Source organism: Pseudorca crassidens, chromosome 1 (assembly GCF_039906515.1).
Source record: "Pseudorca crassidens isolate mPseCra1 chromosome 1, mPseCra1.hap1, whole genome shotgun sequence".
Taxonomy (NCBI): domain Eukaryota; kingdom Metazoa; phylum Chordata; class Mammalia; order Artiodactyla; family Delphinidae; genus Pseudorca; species Pseudorca crassidens.
The window spans coordinates 25456686-25480182 of record NC_090296.1 but is presented as its reverse complement, the minus strand read 5'-3'; the positions used below and the strand labels follow the sequence as shown (position 1 = coordinate 25480182).

The 23497-nt window shown below is 48.4% G+C and overlaps 1 protein-coding gene and 1 pseudogene across 13 annotated transcripts in view; one reads left to right on the top strand and one right to left on the bottom strand.

The window, feature by feature from the left end:
• The window catches only part of LOC137231468 (cyclin-dependent kinase 1-like), a 172624-nt pseudogene that overhangs the window by 102293 nt on the left and 46834 nt on the right, over positions 1 to 23497 (bottom strand).
• Positions 5588 to 23497, top strand: part of NRXN3 (neurexin 3) — a 1691100-nt gene continuing 1673190 nt past the window's right edge. For 12 of the 13 annotated variants that reach the window (XM_067729075.1, XM_067728964.1, XM_067728949.1 and 9 more), the window contains exon 1: positions 5588 to 5872. The gene's annotated coding sequence lies outside the window, so the exon portion shown is untranslated. Of the gene's footprint in view, positions 5873 to 7641; positions 7897 to 23497 lie in introns of those variants that run through there. The other variant, XM_067728939.1, reaches the window with a different exon arrangement.

Sequence of the window (23497 nt, the reverse complement as noted above, 5' to 3'; positions counted from 1 at the left end):
TTATTTAAGTAACACACATAGCCTCTACACTGTGAATACCACTGTTTGAATACTTTAAAAATATTAGCTCACTTAATCCTCCTAACAACTCTATTGAGGTAGGAACTATTGTGATCCCCATTACATAGAAGGGGAAACTGAGGTGCAGAATGGTCAAGCAACTCGCCCAAGGTCCTGTGGCCTGTGGGCTGTAGAGCTGGATTCCAGCCTGTGCGGTCTGGAGCTGGAGTTCACGCCCTTTGCCACTACACTATGCGGAGATGCAAGTCCTGCCCTCTCGGCACTCGATCTGAAAGTGGCCTGTGCCAGCTGTCCGCTCTTACCTAGCTGGTGGGAGGAATGAAGTTTAAAACAGACAAGAACTTCTGTCATAAATGGAGCAAATGATGATTTTTTTTAAAGCAACCATCAAGCGTTAATAGGTAACTCCCTGCCACTCAAACATTCAAACCCATTAAACACTCCAAATATATCTGGACCGTATTAAAATGTGATCCCCAAGCAGGAAATTCTAGAATTGCTCTGAAAATTATCAGCGTGGGAGGAAATAGTTTCCTTCTAGCATTTTTCTTGTAAAGTTTCTGGTGAGATATTCTTGCATCATCAGTCTAGTCAAGTTGCTTGCTCCTGGGTGCTCAGGGGAAGAAGGATGCAGCGCAGGGATGCCATTGCACGTCCTAGCCAGGATCTCCCCGAGGCTGGAATCGGCAGTCCTGTCCCAAAGGCTGGCTCCTCTCAGCTGACAATGGCTGCTGAATTCAGGGAGGTGGCTGAGAGGCTTCTACTGCTGCAAGCGCCCGAGAATATCTTATTTCCATGGAGGAAGCAGGGAAAGAAAATGAGGGTAGAGGGTTCCCCACTGGAGTTGGAAGTTAAAGACTTTTTGCCTTCCTGGGAGCTAGCCTTTCCTGCAGCCTCTTTGGGGGTGGGTGGGTAGGGGGTGCTGATACCCTGGTGGAAGGGATGCCTGGAGTTAGAAACATTCCCTGGGAACTAACCCCCTCAAGGCCTGAATGCTTAGGCTCGCCTTTGGGCTTATGTCCTCACACGCCTGTAAATCCCACATCCACGTGTTCTTCCATCCTGTGACGAACAGTTCTCTGGATTAGGTGCCGCTTGCAGAATTTGGGGAGTGTTGCTCTTGACTCCCCCTGACTCACTGCTGGCCGTGTCCTCTTGCTGGACTGCAGGTTTAACTCTTTCTGTATAAGTTCTCTCCTTGGAGATACCAGGCCCCTCTGTATTACTGTCTACACTGCACAGTGCATGTCTAATAATACTAATTAATAAGCAGTCACTTATTAATACCACTGGAAACACCGTCACGTGGGTGACGGAATGTCAAACTCCAGGAGGCAGCAATGCAGCCCAGCTCTTGTGGGAGGAGAGGAGAGAAGAGGGTAAGGGATATTCGAAAGTGGCATTGGATGAACCGCTTTGAGCCAATAGCATTTGAGGCTGAATTCGCAATCTGCTCAGGAGCAAGGCAAGCGGGGATCTGAGACCTTGACTCAACTGCAGTGCTGGCTGGGGATTAGCAGAACTGTCTAATGTGCAATTTTGGGGACTTGGTCTTGGCTTGACAAGCCTTTGATATTCCTAGGGTGTGTTAGGGTAGAGCAGTGGGAACTCAGAAAGAGAGGACAGTACGTATACCTATTTAATGGATGAAGAAACTGAGGCCATTGACCACTATCATTGTTTCCCAAAGATTATTGAGAGAATCAGTAAGTAAAAGAAAGAACCTGTGTAATGAAGGTAAAAGACTCCCAAAGCAACCTGAAATTCACATACCAAGAGTGATTAGGGCAACAGAAGGGTATATGTTAAGTCTTTTATCTATAACCCTGATTTTATAGGCATAGTCTTATTTATAAATATGCAATTGCATATATTTCGATAAATAACATAAAGCCAACTTGCTGTGAAGATTAAACGAGATAACGCATGCCAAGTGCTTACCTTAGTACCAGGCAGGTGAAAATAATGCTAACGATCAGGGCTGATAGCTGGTATGTCCTGTTAGGATCAAACCATTTGCTTACGGCCAGCCTCCAGTCTGATTGGCTGCTGCCATGCCACTTCAGATATTAAATAGTTTAAATCTCACTCTGATAATGATAACTGATACTCCATTGTGGACCTTCCAAGTGCCATTTACTATTACAGGTGCTTTTGATATAATTGTCACAGGAAATGTTTGAGGATGGTATCATTATCATTCCCACTTCACAGATGAGAAAGCTGAGAGTTGAAATGTTAATAACTTGGCCAAGGTCTCATGGCCAGCAAATGGTGCAGCTGGGATTTGAACTTAGATGTGCTCTTTGCAGAGCCTTGGGATCTTAACTAGGATGCTACCAAGTGGAGGCCCAGACTGGTGGTGGTGTTTATTATTATTACTGTCATTCTCATCATTATATCAACTTGACTTTTTTCCCCAGAATGTCATGGACAACTTATTCTTTTGATTGGTAATAAAATTGTTCCTTGTTCCATTCTGAAAGCACTGGTCTGGCACATTTGAGAAAAATTGGGAGAGTCCCTGTCCCATTTTGTTTTCCTCCTGACCTGAGTGAAGGCAGCAGCCTCAGAGTCAAGTGAAGAAGGTAGGTCCACCAGGGAACCTTTAACCTAATGGCCTCTGACTGTGGTCCTCGCCGCTCAGGACAGAGGTGAGAGCAGTGAAAGGCCAGGGTCTCTGAAGCCTTCAGTTGCTTCCATTGAGTCTTTCTGTAAAAAAATCAGTACCATTGCTGGTGTGGCACCATCATTTGGGCGGACACCTGATGTTGCTTTATGCTTATGGTTGCATTACATGTCTTATTGTCTTTATTGTTGTCCATCTCTGCTCTTTTGTACGTATCCAGCCTCATAAATCCAGAACTATCTGAGGGAATGCTGGATCACTGAGAATGAGCGGAGTGGTAGTTAGCTAAAATGCTGTAGAGGAATGGGATAAAATGAGCCCAAAGATTTCAGAATAAAAGGCAGACTAAAAGGATACCCCAGAGTAATTGAAAGGTAAATAACACTTGAGAAGCCCAAGAAACTACTAAATGGAATAAAGTGATAATGACAAGTATACTCAAAGTATACAAGGTGAAGTAGGTAAAAAGCAAAAGGACTAAAAACAAGGAAATGATAGTACCTCAGATGTCAGAGTAAGCTAAAATATTAAAAATTAAATGATGAAATAAAGGAATGCTAACTATAGGGGCAGTCCAAAGTTAATAACCCCATGCAGGGGCAGAGGCAGACCCTTGGGCCAAGGTAGTGGACATTTGTTAAAACATTTCAGTGGGGCAGGTGTTCTGCATGTATTTTATCGTTTAATTCTCGAAACAATCCTATGAAGTAAGTATAGGCATTATCTCCATTTTGTAGGTGAAGACACTGAGACTTGGAGAGGGAAAAAAATTATTCACATCACACGAAATTTAGGTGGTCAAGTTGGGATTGGAATCCAGGTACGTGTTTTAACCCTAGGTCGTCCTGTAGACATGCAGTGGACTTCTTGAGGGAATGTCCTTCCACAGCTGCTGTTTGCTGGAGGAGTCCCATGGGAGGTGACATCTGCAGGGCAGTGAGTCCTCAGACTCTCCCTTTGGGCTTATACCCTCATATTCCCCGGGGGGCCCCTTAGGTCTCTTCCTGCTGTTCCCAAAGGCGAGTCTATAGCTGCCCTGGCTAGTTCCAGTGTCCTGCTGGATCATGGTGATCCTTTACATTGTTCTTCCCACAGGAGCTCTAGACAGCTTGACCAATCCCATGCACTGTGTCCTCTGAAATTCCCTTCCACATTCTGAAAACAAATAAGGTACATGGACTTCAAGGAAGGCCAGGTAAGGAAGATATAGATCAGGAGACACGGCATTTCAGGTCTAGCATAAACTGGTGAAAGGTGAGGTGTCATACATGAAATTAATCGATTATGTGCTGGGTACCATTGAGGTATTGAAGACTGGGGACCCAAAGAAATATAAGGAAGTGAGATTATTATCTGAAAGGTAAAACAGACGGAAATGTAGACTGGTAATGCTGGAATTGCGTGTGTCCATTTAAGCCCAGCCCAAATGCCGCTTTAGTCTACCAAGCTTGCCTTTATACCCCCAAATCGCAAAAAAAAAATGTTATCATCTGCTTCTTGACAGTCCCATAGAGCTTCCTTTACGTTGCTTTCATGACTGTTACTTTTCCCTTGCTTTATAGGAACACATCTCTGTCTTCCACCAAAGCATAGAAGACTCCTTGGGGCAGGAAAGTTGACCTACTTGTTTGGTTTTCTGTGAGAATAAGGCTGAGTACACATGCCCTCAAGTTTGCTAGGATGGTTGGAAGAATGTCCGGTAAAGGGCAGAAATAGAAGGACTACTACCCTCCCTGAAAAGGAGGCAATATAACGTGAGGCTGAGCAGGCAGGCTCTGGAGTTGGATACACATGAGTTCAACTTCATTTTGGTTATTTCCTGCTGTGTGACCTTAGGGGACCCTCCATAAAGCTTTGATTTCCTCAACTGTAAAATGGACCTCAGTGGTCAACAGGCAGCAAGCTCACTGGACTGAATGACCTGACCCATGTGCTGGCACGTGGTGAGTGTTCAACAGCTGTTAGCGGCTTTTCCTGCCGTTGGCGCTGGCCGGAGGAAGGACCATGTGCCATGCAGCCCTCAGAAAGGGGAGGCAGGAGAAGAAAGGGGCAGGGCTGGTTAGCCCACTGTGAGGCACCAGGGCCTGATGATGAACAGAACCTTGTGTTTGGTGCCACTGACAGCCATCCCTTGTTTAGGCTTGACTGGGGAAATGTTTTCACAAACGTGGACTACTTTGGCAAAACTGCTGATGGACTTTGAAGGGTTTGGGTGTGCAGTGGCAACGCCCTGAGCTCAGGGTGCGAGCCACAGAAGGGAACCATCCGCCTGATCCAACACAGAGCCTGATTCCTGCCTCTGTCTCTTTTAGCTCTCTGCCCCCAAAGATAGGGTGGGCTGTGCCTCTGTCTGCCTTCCCTGCCAGGAGCCCTTGGAGGGGAAGCCCCATTTGTCACCTTCATGTGTGTCCCCAGTCCCCCGCGCTATGTCTTGTCTTAAGCAGGCATTCAGAGGGCTTGCAGAGGAATGGCTTTGTGTCCTAGTTACAGCCTCCACCAGATGCACAGGGCTTGCCCTAATTTTGTAAGGAGGAGTGACTGCTCAGGGAAACTGAGGCACACTGGTAGGTCAGGGTCCTCATTCTGCAGTGAGACACATGCATCTTCCCCAGTGAGGAAGTGGCTTAGGCTACTGAAGCTGTAAATGAGGATTTTGTCTTTAATTCCTGCTCCAGATCCAGCGAAGACCCTTCCTAGGCTGGGATGAAGGGAGAAATGAGCTCCTGACACTGCCTCTTAGTCGCAGGGGGCTGCACAGTGCCCCTCCCAGTTGATATCTTCTCAGCTGTTTGAAAAACAGTCAGGGAGGAGGTGAAGTCCTGAGCCAGGCAGCCTGGCTGTCTCTTTAAATGCCGGGGTCTGTGTGGGAGAGGGAGGGGCCGGCTCTGGAGTGCGTGAAATTCCTGGGCTCCTCCGGCAGTCTCAGGCTTAGAGCGCAGCCCTACACATCTCCTCTCGCATGCAACTCACTGAGAGCGAGAGGGAGTGTGTCCTCCCCTCTCGAAGCCGCCAGCATCTCGAGCCACCAAGGACCTGCTTTTCGCACCTCCAACACCCCCTCCCTTCTTCCCCGCCACTCCCTCCCAGAGAGAAAGAAAAAGAAAAGGAGACCGAAAGATTCCGGGATCTGAACCTCCCCAAAGAGGAAACATACCCAGCAAACTCAGTTGATTAAACATCAAACAAACAAACAGACCCCAAATCTTCTGCTCAACTGGAAAGGTAAGATGTGGGGGGAAAGGAAGGCAAGCGGCATGTGAAACAACTCGGGCTTCTTGTTGGTTCTGGGAAGAGGTCGCTCCTGAGAGGGTAGAAGTTTTCAGCTGGGAGCGACCAACCTAGATTTTTTTTTTTTTTTTGAAGGCTGGATCGGAGAGCCTTGGCTGACCATGGGAATGGCTTTCCAACTGCCTTTCTTTTCCTTCAGTTTCTCCTGGAAGTTGGGTCCTTTTGCTCCAGATGTTGAAAAAGTCAGAGAATGTTTTAGATTTTTAATCTTTTTTAAAGTCTTTCTCTTATTTGCTTGGATTGTTAGTCTGCAGTGACGTGTACCTGTCACTTCATTTTGGGCAGATACTTTTTTTGCATTTTGTGATCACTTTTCCCCTCATTTTTTTTTTTTTTTTTTTTTTTTTCTGGGGAAGGGGCTAGTTCAAATGAGAAAGAGAAGAAGGGAAGCTCTGAGGATCACAAGAAGAGAAAATTGAACTGAGATAGGGATTTCCCTAGCTGTTGAGGAATTGAAGGGTGTGTATGTGTGTGTGTGTGTGAGTGTGTTTTTTTTCTTTTTTTGGAAGATGTGTGAGGAGGTGGATCTTGAGTCTGAAGATTCAGGCTGGAGTCCTGCTATCTTGCTGTGGAGGTGGGCATACTCAGAGAAGGTGAAAAGGGAGTGTGTGGCGTGTGTGCGAGCACTCCTGTTTGGATCCGCTAGAAGGGAATCTTCCTTCTCTGCCTTCCATTTGTTTATATTAATGATTTAGTAGCAGGCTTGCCTGAAAACTTCCCCTCTGTGTAAGCACTGTGGGTTTTGTAAGCTCTCAGTGACCTTAAAGGCTGGTTCGATGTATTTTTTTCTAGGCATTGTGTTGTACCCAGAGTTTCAGCTCTTTCCCTCTCTCTTTAACCACAAAACTTAACTGCTTTAGAAACATCATCTTGATGACAAGGGAAAAATATCTGTCGCCCCCCCATCCCTTCCTAGGCCAGTGACGTCATACCAACCTATGGGCTCGGCTGCTTTGCAGGTGACTTACCCTGTGATTACTTGTTAAAAGAAATAAATTTCTCCCTTCTTCCATTAAATGCATTCTTCTTTGGATTTGGATGTAGAAATATCATCATGCTGTGAGAAAATTTTATTTTTGATAACCATTATTGGGGTTTAGGTAAAGTAGGATTTCTCTTCCCTGATCATTATTAAAAATGTTTTGTTTGAATACAAAGGTCAGAGATCATCCAGAGCTAGGCTAGGATGGAGCTAGACAGAGTCGGACAAGATAGGAGAGCTGGGAAAAGGGGAGCTGTCATTTCCCCGCTTCCTCCGGTCATTCCCGCTTGGGGAGATAGTTTTCTTTTACCTCCACAATCCACCCCAACATTCTTAATTCCTCCTCTGCTCTGGGTCCTGTGGACGGCCCTGGAGGGAGAGAGATGCTCCTTGTCACACCTGGAGGACCGTGTAGTTTCGGGGGGTCAGATGACCGTTTGCCTTTGTGATGAAGGTTCCAATGGAAATTTGAACTCCCAGTGCGCCGGGTGACTTAGTACCTGGGATAGTCTATCTGGGGGCACCTGGAGGTTATGTTTGGGGAGCCTGAAGAACTAGCCTTTATGAATTTGCCATTCTGGGTAGAGCCTCCCATCATCATTCAAGGGCTTGCTTCTGCATCGCCTTTCAAGTTAAAATGGTCCCGCTGGTTATGATGGGCAAGTTTACCTAAGGGCTACTGGGTACGTGGCTGAAGGATGGAGGGAAGAGAGAGACACAGCAAGGCTGGTATTTTTTTTTTTTTAACCTTCTGGCTTAATCTGCCTCAGTCATATTGGGGCGAACGATATTTCAGACGGGTGCTGGTTGTGCAGAGACATTCCTATTGTTTGATTTTTTTTTTTTTTTTTTTTTGGTTGGGGAGTGGAGAGTAAGGGCTCTTGGCCCATTTTCTGCAGCCTGGGGTTCATCTGGCGAGCCAGTCTTCCTTCTGGAAGAGGGGAAAAAGGCTGGACGCTGGAAGTTCGCTATTAAAGTGAGCAACAGGGCTGGGTTAATTTTTTAAAAACAATCGGACTGTGCGAATGGTCTTTTCTGGAGCTTTCCGGTCCTTTCTAGTGAAATAATAATTTTAAAAAATTGCTTCTTAAGATGCGGGGGCCAGAAATCAAAGGGATGCTAGATTTTGAGAGACAACTGCATCTTTGCTGCTCTGGTAGCTCCCTATTATTAATTATTAGGGGTCTGATGGAGGTCTGGCCTCCTTTTTTGTTGATTTTAATGCTGCGTTTCTACTGAACGTGTTGATGATTTGCTGCTTATATAAGGGAAAGGATGTATCGAGGTGGTTTGATGCTTGGGGTTTTGAGATCGGCTACTGAGATTGGGTGGCGGTTGATGTATTTGTCGATGTGCATGGTAGGAAGGTCTTTTCTTTTGGGTGGTGGGGGGTAAGGGGATGGTTGGAAAATGGTAGATGAGATGCTACAGCAAATGGGGACATGAGGAGAGACGGAGGTGAGGTCGGAAGTCACCGGCTTGCAGAATTTCTGTCCTGCATCCCCCTTTCTCTCGTTCCTTGGGAAAAAAAAATCCATTATCTCTAAAAACACATTATTCTTCAATTGGCCTTTTAGAGAAAGAAGGAGAAGGAGGGGAGGGGTTAATTTGGTGAGGGGGCTTGGTTGTAATTAGCCCACTGCTGCAAAACTGAGATACAGAAATCCATCGGCGCCAGCTTTGGGGGCACAGAGAGGCAGCAGAGAGATGGGGGACGACGGGTTGTCAGTCTTGGATACACAGTGGAGCGGTGGGGTTGGCGTTTGGGTATTGTGTGTGTTTGTGTCTCTGTGTGTGTGCAGTTTTTTCCGCCCTACCACCAATTTCCCCCTCTATCCTCCCCTAATTCTGCTGTTCTCTTGCTTCCATTGGCACACACACCGCTCTCCCCTACCCCCATATACCCCCTCCCCCTTTCCTTTAGTCCTTTCTGTCTGGATGAGAAAATTCTGATTCTGATGGCTCTGCGGCTCTTTTTTTTTTTTTTTTCAACACAACAGTGGTGCGATGGCCTTTCCTACATGCCACACGGATGCAGCCTTCTGATAGGAGGGCTAAGTCGGCACATCTACACACGCACGCACTTTGCACACGCTCTTGCACACACACTCTCTCACACAGACACAGGCGATCAAGGGCTTGATTTCGTTTGGTTTCGTTCCCTTTTACGGCTGTCCCCACCCCTACCTCCACCATGGCTCCTCTCCACCCGTCTTCATACGGGAAATGCAGTAACGATACCCACGTCTTCTCCCCACACCGCTCTCTTCTTTCTCCTCGCCATTATTCTTTACCAAAAGCTGTGGTGTGTCGCAGTTCATGGGATTAGCATGTTGGAGTCTTTGGGGGAGGGGACCTCATAAGAAGGGGGTTGGAATGGGGGTAGATGACATTAATGATTTTTTTTTTTTTTTTTTTTGGCCAAATAAGCACCCGGTGATAATGATCCAATTTAACCATCCGTGTAATATATGTTTGCGGCACATCAGAGGAAGGTTACACGGGGAAAGCAGAGTCTGGACTGGGTTACCTCTGGGGAGATGTGATGCCTGGACAATAGAGAGACAGATGCCCCCTCTCCACACACACATATGTATGCTCTCACACACACCAACACCCAGCTCTGCTCAGTGGGCTGTGTCAAGCCAGAGGGCACTGCAGAATCTCCCAGAGTTGTCGTGGCTCGTGGGGAGTCTGGAGTGATGTCTTTGTCCTACCCAGCCCTCGCTCTCCGGCTGATGTCTGGTCTTAAAATTCTTGGTGGCCTTTGTGTTGCCTTTTGGGTGAGGGCTGGAGGGGTGTTTGTGTTTTGTCAAACGCCGGTGTGCTCCCAGTCGGACAACACGGATTGTCCACATGGTGCGTGCGGTTCAAGCAGGGGGTGCCTGCCTGTTCGTGCTGCGTGAGTGTGCTTGGTGGGCACGGACGCGCGCAGGGCTCTGGGGAGGTGTGGGGGCGACAGGGAAGGGAGGCTCCCCTTCCCTCTCTCGTGGGGGAGGAAGGCAAAGAGCGGCGGTGTTTGGTGGGGGTGAGAAGGTGACGGAGTTTTCAGGGTAGCTGAGAAGACGGTGGGGGGAGAAGGCGCCTGTCTCCGGCGGCAAGCCTCGTGGGAGAGCCGCGCTCGCCAGAGCAGGCCCGTGGGTGGCTGTGCTCATGGAGGACGAGCGGGCGGCTGCGGACGGAAAGGGGAGAAGGGATGAGGTGGGCCAGACTGAGGGCTTCCCTGGCCACCTCGGGAGCCCTGGGCAGAGTGGGGGAGGACGGCCCTGCTCGCCCCGGCCTCAGCCACCCGCGTGGGAGGGTGGCCCGGCCTTGTGGGAGGCTCTGCAGCCCCTGAGGAGCTGCGCTCGCCCTCGGCCAGGATAGCGGCTGTGCCCCTGTGCCCTCCTGGGCTCCAGCCGTCGTAACTATCGGACGCCATTTTCCCTTCTCCTTTGGTTAAAGGTGTGTCCCTCTTTATGAGCAATTACATGTGAAATTGGAAAACGTTTTTCCTAAGAGAAAAAAAAATCCTTGGGGCAAAATGCTGGTTGTTGTACGTAGCTTATGTCCCTCTCCCTTCCTGGGGCTGACCTTGAGGGGTCAGGGAGAAAGGGTTACGTCATTGCCAGAGAAAGGGGACAAATGGGGGGTAGGATGCCCCAGGGGCGAATCATTGTGCCAAACGCCGAAAGGAGAAGGCTCTTGGGATCCCCCTGCTGTGTTCTCCTTATGTGACCCTCGTGTGTGGATGGGAGACTTGGAAAAGTAGAAACGTCCCTTCCAAAGCTCGCCCCCTAGAAATGTGCAGGCCTTGGTTCCTGCTGCCACCAGGCCCTGCTTGCCTCAAGCACGTACCTGCTGGGGGAGGAACCACCAGCCTCTCCACAGCTCTGACCCTTGAGGGCCAGCCCTGGCTGCTCTGCAGATGATGAGGCGTGACTGGGCCAGCCACAGGTGGCAGTACTGGGCTCGAGCAGGGCTCTGCAGGTCTGTGCTCAAGTGAGGCCTCTGCTGAGTGGCCTTCTAAAATAGCGCCCCTCACCCTGACCCCCCGCTACCTTCAGCCCACGTCTCTGCCTTTCATTCCAATCAGCTGCTCACTACCTAACACTGCATTACATACCGAAGTGTTAAGGTAATCTTGTCTGTCTCTCCCTCTGGAATTCAGGTTCCGTGAGGTCAGGGTCTTTGCCTGTTTTTGTTCATTGCAGTGTTCTCAGTGCCTAGGACATTTGCTGGCATGTAGTAGGTGCTCAACAAATATCTGTTGATTGGAAGAAAGAACCATATGGATTTGGTGTTGGATTTGGTGTCGGCTCTAACCTTGGAGCCTGTCTTCTGCGAACGCTGAACTTTGCCTCTGCCTGTCCCTGCCTGCAAGTCCAGATCTGCTAGAGGAATTGCAAAGTGCGACTTTCGAGTTCAATAGAAAGGTCTCCTCCATGCCTGGCTCAGACTGACTCTGCCTGCTTCATGGTCCCACTAATACTAGTTAATCATCATCATCAAGTAGTAGTAATGGTAGTGACATAGCTACCGTTTCTGAGGTACTTAATATATACCAAGTTCTGTACCAAGTTTCTTTTTTTTTCTTTTACATTCAGTATCTCTTTTAATTTTCCAGACAACTCAGTGTAGTATACAGCTGGCCCTCTGTATCCGTGGGTTCTGCATCCTCGGATATGGAGGGCCAACTGTGCCACATCATTTTATATAAGAAACTTGAGCACCCGAAGATTTTTGAATCTGCGAGGGATCCTAGAACCAATACCCCATGGCTACCGAGGGATGACTCTGCTATTATTCCCTGCCTTTGACAGAAGAGGAGACTGAGACTTAGATAAAATAAGATAGTAAGATGGCAGATCAGGGGTTTGAGCTCAGATCTTTTTTATTCCAGAGCCCAAGTCCGTGACCCTTATGTTACCCTGTTAGAGGTAAAAGGGAGATGAGCCATTATCTCATTCAGTGCTCTCAAATACAGATGAGAAAACTGAGGCGAAGAGAGATTAAATGGCTGGTCCAAAGTCATATGCCAAGTTTGATGCAGAGACAAAGCTGGAATCCAGGTTTTCTGGCTATCCGGGCAGTGTTCTTTCTCTACCATCTTGCTGCCTGTGGGACGTGGGCCCTCTCTCAAATGGGATTGTACTGGAGGCTGCCAGAGGTGCCCTCTTAGCTTTCCTTCTTCCTTGGTCGGTGGGGGAGTGGGGTCTTGGTGAGGTGGGAGGGAGTAGATGTGCCTTTAATGAGGGCAGACTCTTCCTGCCGAGCTGGAAGGAGACTGGGGGCTATTCTCCAGGGTCATCAGAATCACTGGGTGCCGGTCAAGGTCATCCCTTGAGTGTGCTGGAGGAAGAGACCCCAGTGGAGTGCTCCAGGTTCTTAGTCCCATGTAGCCCTGCCCATCATGGTTACTCTCAGATACAGCAGTGGCTCCATTCAGAGGTCCAAGCAGCTGGTGTCTGGATCCTGATGACCTGGGAGCTTGTGTGCTTCTCCCAGACTGGCTTAGCCCTTGCTTCTCAAGAAAGCAAGGCGTGGAGCCAGACACTAGCCTCAGTGTGTTTCATTTCCGTTTCCAGAGGCTGGCTGGAGAGCTTGAATTCATGGACTATGTGGAAGGGTCCTTACTAGTCCTTCTGCTCCAGCTCTAGGGTTGGCCTTGACCTCGACTCAGGGAGGGGATAGACATCCTAGCGTGCGTGCGTGCGTGCATGCATGTGTGCATGTGTGGGTGTATGTTATGCTGGGGCCAGGAAGGTAGGGGAAGTGGGGGACCAGAGTAAAGTGGGTTCTGAGAAGCAGGGAAGCCTTACCTTCTTCCAGGACCTTGAGACAGCGTGAGAAGCCTTTTCTGTGTGACTTTGAGGTGGGGTGACCAGATGCCCTGGTTTGTAGAGACAGGCCCATTTAGGCCTTTGTCCTAGTGTAATTATTAGCTCTCAGAAATGTCCTGGTTTGGATGATAAAACATATGGTCATCCTTCTTTGAGGTGACATTACCCACTTTCTGTTCATGGGACAGAGAGAGGAAAGGCGTGTCAGATAGGGAAATCAAATTTTAGGCCAAGAAGATGGTTAGGAGAAGAGACTTCCCCCAGAGATGCTTCCATTTGTCCCCTATTTCTAAAGGATTAAGACCTTAATCTTCTGACTACTCCTGCTACCAACATGACGACTACTAACCTAACTACCTTACTACAACTACTTCTTCTAGCCAACATTTGAGTCCTGTGTGTCAGATACTATGCTAAGCACTTGACACGCATTGTCCCACTTAACCTTCCTACCACCCTACGAGGTGGGTACTGTTAACATCTCAGTATGACAGATAAAGAAACTGAGCCCTACAGAAGTTGAATAACATGTGCAAGGTCACGCAGGTAGGAAGTGACGAGGTCATGTTCAAACCCCGTGGCCTGGCTCCAACGCTCTGATAGCCACACTGTGTCGCAGCACCTCCGTGGGCCTGTCCTCTGGTCCCCACGTCTGGGAACTTGACTCTGAGAGCCGACCCGCTTGCTGGGCTGGCTGCTCACAACCCTGGGACCTGCGGAAGATGCTGCTGCCAGTCAGTGGCCCGTTAGGCTTAGGGAGAGGAAGCCGCTGGCCCAGCAGTGGCGCTGCTGCTGGTCTTTCTGATGGTACTTAGAGACTCTGGTTCCCACGGTGACTCAGTTACCTTCTTGCGACTTCAGGCACCTTGTCGGGGGAGGGAGCTTAGGTCGTTTGGGATGGTGGTGGGTGGGCAGAAGGCAGAGAACCTGCCACCTGCCTCTGCTTTGCTCTGTGGCCCCGATCCCTGATGGGCCCACACTCCCCTTGGCTGTTGCAACAGGGGGTGGCCCTCAGTGGAGATTCTGGCGAATGGACAGCCACCTAGCACCTGCTCTTAGCAGAGCGTGGTGTTCTGGTGTATTTCCTGTAACGGGCAGTGTCCTCATTTGTCTGATGAGGAAACCGTTGGTCAGAAGGGTTAACTAACTTGTCTAGGATCACACAGTGAGAAGTAGCAGACTTTGGACCCAAGCTTGGGTCTGACTCCAGAATTCATGCTGTTTCTGAGTCCTTGCACTGCCCGCTATGCTGAACCCTGGAGAAGAGGGGGTGGGAGCCAGAGGAGGAGACTCCCCAGGAGGAGGTCTTCAGATCAGCTCCTGAGTGTGAGGGCTGCGGAGGGCGTCTGGGGCTCATCATCTTGCTGAGCCACCCCTGGGCCTCCTTCCCTCCTCCAGCCAGGGGAAGACAGCTGCTGACCTCTCACTGGATGAGTGCTCATTCTGGTCTGGAGGGAATGGGGAGATGGGCCCACCCACGCTTTGCAGGTACCTCTCTCCCCCATGGAGCAGCGATAGATGCACTGACACCTAATCCCTCTTCCTTCCCCCTGTGTCTATGTCATAGGGTCAGGGGTGAGAAGGGGTGGGTGATCTCCCCGCCTAGAGACTGGAGGGAGGATACACAGTGGGAGAAGCTGGGATTCCCCTGCTGGAGGACTCCAGGGAGAAAGGGGAATTTTTTCTTGCTTGAGAAGCAGAGAACATGAGAAGAGCATTTTTCTCACTGAGGGGATGGTCTGTGGCCCCCAAGCTGAGCTGCATTAGCTTCATTGCAGTCCCATTGAAGACTGTGTTTATTTTTTCAATAATGTGTTAATTAAACATCGATTTCCAGGTAGAAGAAAGGGAATTGGATTGCCAGAGCTAATGGGGTGTGAGGAGGGTGGGAAGCTGGTGAGAGGGGCCCAAGCTGGAGTCAGCGCTCTTCAGCGTCACCCCGGGACGGGTGGAGGGGAGGCAAGGCTGCCTCCTCCCCTGGCTCGAAATTTGGAATTTTCAGCTCCCCATGAGCCTTCAGGAGGCGTCTTTTCTACCCTTTGGCTGCCAGAGCAGATGGAGATGGCTCTTTGCTGAACCTCAATTCAAGGGGGGAGAAGCAGTCATTCTTCACCTTCTCCAGCATCTTTGGTTTTTTTTTGTTTGTTTGTTTGTTTGTTGAGTGACCCTGTGCCAGGCCTTTTGCTTGGCACCCTACATAGGTTAGCTCATTGGTTTTTAAAATAAACACAGGGGTAGTACTTTTTCTATACCCCCACTTTGGAGATGAGGAAACTGAGGCTCAGAGAAGTAGCAAACTCAAGAGCAAAGAGCTGGGCAAGCTTGGCAAGAAAAGGGGGCCCTAGAAGAGTAAAAAGTATCTGAGGTCAGCAGAATAGCCGCCAAGGGTCCACGCCCCTCTAAAGGCAAAAAAGAAAAGGATGAAGCAACAGAGAATGATTTGTTATTTTATCACTGGCTGAGATGGATTGAGCTTTTGCTACGTGCCAACACCTGTGTTAAGTGCTTTGCATATACGGTTGTGAGGATGCAGTGAGTAAGTGTTAAGTAATGTTATTCCCATTTTAAAGATGAGGAAAGTGGGGCTTGAAGAGGTTAACTAACCTGCTGAGGTTGCAGAGTTGGTAAACGGCGGAGCTGGAATAAAACTTTGGTGAACAGGACTTTGGGACCTCTTTACAGTCATGTTCTGTTGTCTCATCCACACTGAGGACACGGATGCCTGCTCAGCAAGTCACCTATAACTTCTGGGAGGTAAAAACTTGGGGCCTTTAGGGTGGATTCTCCGACTAGATCCTGAGCCCCAGAAATCCCAGAGTCTTGCAATGTGAACCTCACTGTCCCTTCCTCTCTCAGCCCATGACAGCTCAGGCCGAGCCTCTGGTTGGGTGAAGGCTGTTCTGGCTGCCTGTGGTGTCTGGAGCCTGCATTAGTGAGCTGGGTGGGAAGGGCAAGTTAGAGTAGTAGTTCTTAGACTTTGCTGCATGTTAGAATCACCATGTTAAAAATCCCAAACCTGTGCTGCAACTCATCCCAATCAAATCAGTCTTTAGGGGTAAGACTCCAGGATCAGTATATTTAAAGCTTCCCAGGTGATCCATCAGACTTATAAACTGGTGGTTCAGAATAGCCTCTGCTGCAAAGCAGGTGTTTGCAGGCTAGGCTAGTTTCTGTTTCCAGAGTTAGAAGTGCAGAATTAATTGGTTACACAGACCCAGTATCCAGTGGGGCAATGCTTATATTGGTCAATTTTCTTCTCATTAGAATAGTAGCTTTCAGACTTTGGTATGCATCAAGACATCTGGGGAACTTTTACAAAATGCATATCCTTAGGCCCCACTGCAGATCTGATTCAGAAGTTCTAGGATGGCCCAGGAATCTGCATTAAAAGCAAGCACTTTCTGTGACTGGGTGAGGTCATGATATCCAGGGCCAGCCCCAGAACCCCCTTTGTTTCATGCACATACATGTGAAGTCTTCTCTCTTTGCAGGGGTGAAAAGGTGAGGACAGAGACTGCTGTGGTCACCTGTTGATCCGTGAGGTTTGGTCGTCTTTGCTTAGGGCTGACTGTCCATTGCTAACACGAGAAGGCCTGCCCCCCTATCCTGGATCCCTGCTACTCACCACAGAGCCTTGTTTCATGTCCTGTGTGCAGGCAGCCCTGAGGGAGGAGAAGATGATCCCAATCTGGAAACCTGGCAGCCTTCCTTCTCAGGTTTTAAAAAAATCAGAGTAAATCTCTGCACAACTTGAGTGTTCGGGAGTCTGTCAGCGGCAACCATCCCGAGTCTTCCCCCGGGATCGGTGAACAGCTTCTCTGGGGCTCATTTTAAACTTTTCTTCCAAAGCTGTCAAAAAATAGAGAATAGTCAGAGACTCTCAGAGCTGGAAGGGACCTTGGTGATCTTCCATGCCAGCGTTAATATTCTGTTCATTTATTCACCCAACAGATATTTATTAAACACCTACTATATCCAGGCACTGTACCAGGTGCTGGGAATACACAGGCCACAATCAAGAGAGATACTTGGTTTATCCCTCATGGAATTTAAACTTGGGTGGAGGGGCAGATATTATATAACACAAAGAAATACGTAATTATAAATTATGGCGAATGCTCTGAGAATTATGGACACCTAATTTAGAATGATGGGATCAAGGGGGAAGATGATAGCTAAAGTTCTCACTATATGTAGACCCTGCTGTAAGGGTTTCATATGTATCACTAGACTTAATCCTCACAGTGAGTCTTGGAGGGAGGGAGGTACGTTATTATTGTTCCCTTGTTACAGATGAGGAAACTGAGCCGCGGAGAGGTGGCCAGGCTGGACCTAACACTGAGGTCTGTCTGACTCTCCTACCCTCTCTAACATCCCATCTCAGAGTGGGGAGGTGGGTTGGAAAAACCGATGTTTGTGCAGAGAGAGAGCTGAGGGATGAGGTGGGGGTGAAGCAAAACCAGAGAAGTTAAGAAAATGCTGCCAATCCTGGCCACGTATGGAACGCTTAGATGCTAAGCGCTGTGCAAAATGCGTTATTAAAATTATCTCACTGAATTCTGCAACAGCTAGGAAAGGTAGGAATCCTTATTCCCTTTTTTGCAGGCAAGGAAACTGAGGCTTTGAGAGGTAAAGTTCCCAGACGGTGGACACTCTGAATCTTGCCCTGTCTGGGCTTCTTGGATCTCACCTGTTGGGTTTGCTAATCATGAACAGTGGGTGACAAGGGGGATTACTTCAGAGCCCTCAGGCCTGCTTGTCCTGGCTGGGGAGAACCCAGAGGAAGGAGGAACAAAGGACTTCTTTGGGGCATGGCTGCCCCTCTGTGCTGTGAGCCATCTCCATTTTTCTTTGTCTGGCAAGAGCCCCCAGGCCAGCCTTCTTCTAGGTCTGATGGCCCAGGACCTCTGACTTGTTGCTAATTAGTTAGATGCTTGTCACCTGCAGTTCCGTCCTTCCTTTTCTGTCTGGTGCCTCCCCGAATACCCTCCCCGCGTGTTCACCTGAGGTTGCCTCTGCCCTCGAGGCCTGTGGTCCCACTGGCCCACCTTGAGCTGATCTGCACTGGGCCGATGTGAGTTGAGGTGGGAAGAAGGACAGGGACTCAGGTCACAAAACTGGTCTAGAGCCACGAGAGAGAGGCAAGAATATGTGAGAAGCGGAAGGAGATGTGTTAATGGGTCATTGATAAAATACTAAATTCCTGAAAAGCTTGCCGGGACACGGGAGTTCATTTCTTCAGCATCCTTTCCCTGACCTGCAGGTGAGTGAATGTGCCCATGTAGACAAGTGCCCCACGAGACGGCGGCTTCTCCGTGCCCTGCCTGGAATCGCCTCCAGGGTTGACGGGATGGTCTGGCAAAGCGGGGGGAGCACCCTAAGGGAGCAGAGTAGCTTTTTGCCTGCTTTTCTCCTGGCCCTGGAGTAATGGGGATTGCCTCAATATTGGGCTCTGCTTCTGATGAGGATAACACTTGAAGGCAGTCGCTTGACTCCCCAGATGCCTGGAATCAAGACACAAAAGGGAAGGCGGGGAAGCTTTCTCCGAGAAGGGGTGAGATGTGTGGGAGGGAGGAAGGGTGGCTTGTGTGTGGGTTGTGCGTTTGGATGACAGTCACTCTTTCTTTTTTTGTATATGTGTGGTTCTTTTTTTCTTTTCTTTTCTTCTTCTTTTTTTTTTTTTTTACAACAATTAACTCCTTATAAAAGTGACTTAATGATTTTCTTATTGCAAAATATTACTTGTTCATTACAGAACATTTAGAAAATACTGGAAAAAAAAAAACTCACCTGTAAGTCCCCAACTCCAAAAATAACCAATGGGGAAATTTCGATTTCTATTTTCCAGCTTAATATCTAAGCATCCACAATCCAGGGTGTGCTATTCTGTTTCTAAAGACATTCCTTCACTCATTTAACAAGTACTAATTGAGTGCCTGCTCTGTGCCATGCACTGAAATCACATTTTGGAGGCTGTCACACTAGCTCGATTTTCACTTAAAGATACATCATGAGCACTTTTCCACAACAGCCACTCGTGCTGTTGAGCTTCCAGATTTAGATTTTGGGTGTAACGAGGCAGTTGGCAAATCTTGGCATCTGAAGTCTCATGTCTTAAGAAGGAAGGAAAGATTGCTGAGCCTCTCTCCTCAGCACATAAGGCAGGTGCTGTGTTAGTCTCCTTGGGGGGAAATGTGTTCCTTTACCTTGGAAATAAGGAAGGGACAGGTTTGGAGGGTGGGAAAAACTCTAACCCTTTATTAGTGTTAGAGTCTGGGATTTCTCCAAATGAGGGGTTTGGAAAGGAGAGATTCCATTCTCTTGTATAGAATCCCAGCATCTTAGATAGTGGGTGGCATGTTAGAGCATGGCTAGCTCGCCTTCTTCAATGTATAGATGAGGCCCATCAGCAGTCAGATGATCTGCCCGAGGACGCACACATGGTTGACGGCACAGCTGGGACTGGAGCCTGGGGAGCAGTGCTAGGGAGAGTTGCACGGCGGTTGGAGATGGATTTGGTAGAAGTGGTTCAGAGAGACCCCTTGCTGGGCAGATGGAGGGACTCCACTGGCCTTGCTTGAGTTTGGTTACTGTGTTTAAAAGAGGTTTGCAATACAGGTTTGATTTGCTGATCTCCTACCCCATTCCTTATCTACAGTATACTCCATGCCACCATCTCTCAAATGCACATCTGTGGTTCCACAGAGGCCTGGGGCAGGGTGGGGGTGGGGTGGAGAGAGGAATGCCCTCTGGAAAGTCAGTACTGCTCATAGACCCATCTGGTCCAGTGCAGGCTTCCATGCACTCAACTCAGCAAATAGCTCCTGGACCCTTCCTTTGCCTGGGGCATTGTGTTTAGTGTTAGGGATACAGAGGAAAGTGATAGTTGACATTCTCTAGTAAAGGACATTATGAATGTATACATCGTAGCGGGAGGCCTGGATCCAGGATAGAAGGGGGTTTCCATGGAGGGGATGCTTATTTTTTGCCAGAGAAGGGAGTGTGAAGAAGGCTTCACTGAGGTGGTGGAATTCATAAACAGTGACATCAGCAGATGGGGAAGAAGGACCAAGGATGATAGGCCAAGGAAATGGCATGAGCAAAAGAAAGAAAATGAGGAATTCCCTCCGATAAACAGGAGATTGACCTTTATAGCAATGGGTGGAGGACTGAGTGAGCGTGGGGCTGGAAGGTATGTTTAGGCAAGTTTTTGAATAACCTGAAATGGTAGGTGTTTCAGTTAGCATGATCCCTAGCAGGGGGACTCCCAAGTCATTCAGGCTTAACCATGGAGGGAATTTTGGGGGGTAGGTTCACATAACTAAAATTTTAGAGAATGGATCTCAGCTTTGGTTCGGTCTAAGGCTGTCCAATATTATCAGAGGCTCAGGCTGGTTCGCCCATGGTAGTAAAATGCTCTGCAGCTCTAGACCTCAGGTCAGCAGCCTGACCCATAAGAGCTAGAGAAAACTTCTCCCTTAGCCATTGAAGAAAAATCTTGGGCTTCACTTGGGTTGGACCAGCTTAGGTCACATGCCCCTCTCCGAACCAATTGCAATTTGATTCCCTCCCCTGGAGCTGGGGGTGGAGCCAACACACCCCAACCACACGGCTGCTTTGCCATGGGTGGGGTCTGGTGTGGGTGCTGGGAGATGCAGATGGTAGGCAAAGGCATTTGGACTTTAGTCTGTTTTTCCCCGGGAACATGGGATGAATTAGAGCAGTGGTGGCTTATTCACATGTGGTGTAGGAGCAGAACTCTGGAGGCAGGATGGAGAAGTCACTGGATTTGGCAGAATCGGAGGCAAGGAGGGCACTACCTGGCTGACACTGGCTCTATTGGCCACTGAGCCAAGTCCAGACCATGGTCCATGTGGGTGCATCTGATTCATCCTGGCACAGGGCAGGAAGGAGGAAAGGCGGAACAAGGGAGTAACTACAAAGGACCAAGCCAGTCTTCATCTGTCAACATTGTTCTCCTGCAGATTTTGTCATTTTTCAGAGAGAAAAGGCTAAGAATCTTTTAGGGAAGCCTGAGGGTTGGTGCTTCTTGCAAAATACTTCAGAAGGGCCTGTGGTTTCCTAGGTAGAGCCTGAGGTGCAGGAACCTGAGTTTATACTTTGTGGATCTGAGTTTTTTATTCCTTTTGCAGCATGGACATGCATGGCTCCTCTAGAATCAGCTTTGACTGATAGGTGCCTTCGCAGCATCACCATTTCCTCAGGGACCTGATGACTTCAGAGCTGCTGTGCTGGTTTCCGTTTATGTTTAGTTGGACCTTGCTGAACTGTTTGTGCTCTGAACTGTGCTTGGAGAATTAATTGCTTTATGCCGCAAAGTCAATAGGATGCTTTTTGTTTCTGTTCCTTGAAATGGAGATAGAAGCCTTTTTACTAGGAGGTCCCTTGTGAACTGGCAAAAGGGGGTCTTTCTGACTTGGTGATTTTCCTCCTGTGTGTGAATCTGTATAGGTAGCTGAAAATTGAGCTAGAGTAGAGGGGAGAAAAGGAGCAGGCTGGCAGTGAGAACATGATGCTCTCGGGTTTCAGGATGGTCATACTGCTCTGAGTTGGCTTTTGGGGGAGCCCTAGACTTGGGACAAAAGAGCTGTGTTTGAATGTTAGCTTTGTCATTCATAGCCACATGGCCTTGGACACTTGGCTTTGAAGTTTCAGAGGACAGCTCTGGAGGACCTACTGTATCACAGGGCTGCCTTGAACGTGTGATTGCTTCTTATTTTGAAGTGGCCCTGAAGTAACAGTGAGAATGGAGCCCTAGGTTCTGAGGAGCTTCTCTGTGCAATGCACTGTGCCTAAACTGTTCGCATGCTCTCCAGATCCTCATGACGGCCCATTGAGACAGGTAGCGGCGTCTTCATTTCAAAGATGAGATAAATGGAATCTCAGAGAGGTTAAGTAATTTACCCAAGGCTTCTCAGCAAGTGAATGAGATGTAAAGCCAGTGGTTTCTGACTTCAAAGCCTGTAGTGCTCTGAGTATCAAGGTACGACAAGGGAAGCATCATGAGCTTTGGGGTCACACATGCTGATTTAGGGTAACTCCCTGCTTGTTATTTACTAGCTAAGTAGATACTTCACCTCCGGAGCCACTTGGATTTACAGCTCTGTTGTGACTCCTGCCTCAGGGCTACTTCAAAATGAGAAAATCCACAGGTCCAAGGCAGCCCTGGAACACAGTAGGTCCTCCATAGCTGTTCTCTGAAACTTCAAAGCCAAGCGTCCAAGGCCATATGAATATTAATAATGAAGCTAATATTCAAGTGTCATTATCTATAACTCAGAGGTAATAACATCATATTTGTAGTTGGGGATGGCTTAGAATCAAGTGACTTGTCTGAGGTCATCTAGTTGGTAAGGTGACTCGGCCGAGATTAGAACCCTTTGTGGTCTAATCCACATGCCACTCCCCTTTCTATACTACTTTGTGGTTCTGCCTGGTATATAAGAGCCATTACCACAGTAATACTGGTGGTGATAATCGTTATTTTCTTTTGGTCAGATTCTGCTAATAGAAAGCTTCTGCTTCCGGTGACAGATAGGACAGGCGAGGAGGTTTTCTTTTCATCTTTCCCTTTCCCTCCAGATACATCTCTCAGGGTTTTCTTGGGAGTAGGAGTTGAAGAAATGAGACTAGGGCCAAGTGGAAAGGTGAACTGTTAGGATGTAAAGTTTTGGGGGATGTGGCATAGGTCAAGGCAGGAGGTGAGAGAGATCATCAGATAGCTCGGTGGAACGTGCTGGAATCTTTTATGTGTGCTACAGAGGAAGAGAAGTCCCTAGGAGGTGGTGTTGGGGAGCTTGGGCTCACCGTGTGTTCTTGGACTTTTCTGAAGTATGTATTCAGTGAACTAGCATGTAGAGAGCACCCGTGTGTCATATGATTGTGTTCCTCACACCCCGTAAGGTTGATATTATCACCCTCGTTTAGGGAAGGAGGGATTAAATTGCTCATGACTCCCTAGCCAGTGAGCCTCAGAACCAGGATGCAAAACAGGACTACAGGATGCAAGGCTTTTCCACTATAGAATATCTGTATTTAGAAAAACTTGCCCTTTCGACATGTTTCACAGACTCCTAAAAGATTCCATTTTAACTTCCACCCTCTGATGGTTGAGGAAACAGAGGCTTAGTGGCCAAATGATTTGACCAAAGTCCCACAGTGGGAGGAGCCATCTGAGGTCAAGGTCATGAGATCTCCAGGTAATGGTTACTTCAAAATGTATAGCAGATACCTGGGGTGCCTGCCCACGCAGGGAACTGATGAGAAGTGATGGGGCATTAGGGCTACAGTGCTGTAGGCTTGTGTTTAGAGCCTGATTTCAGGTCCCTTGGAGGATCTGGGACAAATCAGGAAACCAAGGCAGAAGCCCATGCGTAAGAGCTAGACGTTACTTTGGGCCCTTGGATGCTGAGGCAACAAGAGCAATTGAAGATCTCGTAAGGAGGTAGGGCTCAGCTTACTGAATGGGGAAGGTACAGGCTGCCATGTTCCTGGATTCACTGGCCATGTGGTTATTATAATCTGGATTTCTTAAGGCCTGATGCATGGGTTCTCAATCAGACTGACCCAGATGTGAATGTGAGTGAGTCTGTTCTATGAGTACAAACTTTGGGCAAGTGACTTCCCCTCTCCGAGTCTCAGATTTGTCATTTACAAAACAGGAATAAAGTCACACCCACCCCACAGGTCAATTGGGAATATTAAGTGAGGAATTATAAGTAGACTGCCTAGTTT